This window comes from Triticum dicoccoides, chromosome 1B (genome assembly GCF_002162155.2).
Source record: "Triticum dicoccoides isolate Atlit2015 ecotype Zavitan chromosome 1B, WEW_v2.0, whole genome shotgun sequence".
Classification (NCBI taxonomy): Eukaryota; Viridiplantae; Streptophyta; class Magnoliopsida; order Poales; family Poaceae; genus Triticum; species Triticum dicoccoides.
Genome location: NC_041381.1, coordinates 680825806 through 680828051, shown reverse-complemented (window position 1 = coordinate 680828051; position 2246 = coordinate 680825806). Strand labels below are relative to the sequence as shown.

General features: G+C 49.5%; 1 pseudogene; it reads right to left on the bottom strand.

Annotated features, from left to right (window-relative positions):
* Positions 1-295: 295 nt before the first annotated feature.
* Positions 296-2239, bottom strand: LOC119312430 (annotated as a pseudogene).
* Between the last annotated feature and the right edge of the window lie 7 nt (positions 2240-2246).

Below are 2246 nucleotides of genomic sequence, written 5' to 3'. Positions count from 1 at the left end.
ATGCCTTTTAAATCCACCTTAAATTTAGCACAGGAAAATATAATGTACATTTTACTTGGTTTTCTTTTATGAGAATAGAAGAATGGTATAAACACAAGATATCAAATTTAAAATCCATGAAATAAATGGATTCTGTGAACCAACCATACATTCTTGACTAAACTAGCTAGCAGACAAGTTTGCGGATATTGGTTGTGGTCTACAGGTGGTCCCAGTGACCTGCTAACAAAGTTGTAACTCTTTTAAACAAAGAAATACAAGGCTATGTCCTTTCATCAAAGCAAGAAGTAGAGCCACAAATATATTAGTTGTAGGCTTGTAGCCTACACATGGTCTAAGCTTACAATACGACTTTGAGCAGAATAGAAACAGCAAGTACGAACTAATAAGCATAACACACAAAAAACTAGTAACATTCAAGGGTCTTGTACATTTGCAAAATCAATTTTAATCCTTGGCCCAGACACCACCTCCTCAATCCTGGGTTGCTCCAGAGTCGGCACAAATCAATACCATTCCTGAAGTGAGTAGACCATTCTGCATAGCGCCATAAGGGTGTGACAACACAGACAAGCAAGGGCGGCCCACGTTGTTTTGGCTTTGGACAGAGGGTGACACAATCTTCAGAAGGGCTCCCTAACACACTTGGAGCATCCACACAAGGATCTGTCAAAGGGATCAGCAATTGACAAATTATGGGTATGCACATGGTCAGTGAATTTCAGGTCCATATCATCTTTTAGTTCAATTCGAGCGCCTTGAGAAGCTCTATTCTCAACTTGTAGTTGCCTATGTTGACAACAAACCCATTCTTCGTTGCCAATTTGAAAGAATCCGATTTCCATTTCTTTCAGCACTTTTGCATTCAAAATAAAGAACTTGGCAAGGTTAGTAAATGCCCTCCTGTCACCATTGTAATTCTTCAACACCACTTTTTTTAGATGGAGCTCAAGGCATCGAACTGGATCCAGTGGACCATGCTTCCACACATAATTTACATCCTTGTGCCGATTCAACTGGGGATAGGAAAAATATATGATATAAAGACAGTTGTTAACAAATTGGCAGCTAAATACTAGTAGTTCACTAGATCCTAATTCTGAACCAGTGTTGTTTTGACATTTCTAGCAATAAATATGCGTACTCACAATGACATAGAGCTTCTCCAAGCAGGGGAAGCACTTCAAGAAGTCAACAACCACACCCAGATTAGGGCCAGAGTCAAGAACCAAAATCTTCATTGAGTGCATTTTGGTTGTCAAGCTGACAGCAATCATCTTCTGGAGAAAACAAAAAGTGCGATGTAAGAATAATAGCATGCCTACAGGAATGGCGAATGCACGATTGTCCTTGACCTTGCTGCTACCTGAAAGACAGTGGTTCCAAGGTGGAGTGTGGATATGCGTTCAGACAAGAAACCAAGTATCTCCAGTTTAGGAGCCCGGATCACTCGTATGGTCACCGGACTAGAGTCTGGATAAATCGGTAGCAACCTCTCAAGGCAAGGGGCGTCCTCAATGACCAGCTCCTGGAAGGTGACGACACCTTGTGAGTGAGGAGCATAGAAGCCGATGCTCCTGAGCGTCGGCGAGCTGATGCAAAGGCGACCAAAGCCCATGTTGTGCAGCGAGACGCTTTGCAGAACAGCGCAGGCAGAGATCATGGTTTGCAGAGATTGCTCCGAGATGTCGACGTCGTAGAGGATGAGCTGCTTGAGGTGCGGAAAGCTCGGCGGTGCGGCCAGGTCAGCGAACCGACAGCCGCCAAGGCTGAGCACGCGCAGGGTGGGCGCGAAGCGGGTCAGCGAGTGCGGCGGCAGCGGGTAGTACTGGTGCTTCTCCAGGTTGGTGACCTCGAGGTCCTGGAGGCCGGCGAGGGAGCCGGAGCGGAACCAGCCGTCGACCTCGCCCAGGCTGTCGGGGGAGAAGAGGAGGTGGAGCGAGAAGCGGCGGGCCGGGCCGGGGTGGTCGGAGAGGATCCTGGAGACGCCATGAGGTTGAGCGGCGCGTTGGAGGAGCGCCAGAGGGGGCGCCAGCGGCGGGAGAGGGTCTGCGTGCGCGCGCCGTCTTTGGTGGGGAGGAGGGAGACGACGGTGCCGAGCAGCGCGTCGGGAAGGCGGCTGAAGAGGTCGAGGTCGCCGCCGACCGCCGGCGGATCCTGTAGGCCGTCGACACGGACTGGTCCGTGCCTCTTGGGAGTGTTCATTTCGGGGATGGCCGCCGCCGCGTCCTCCATTGCCGGCGGCA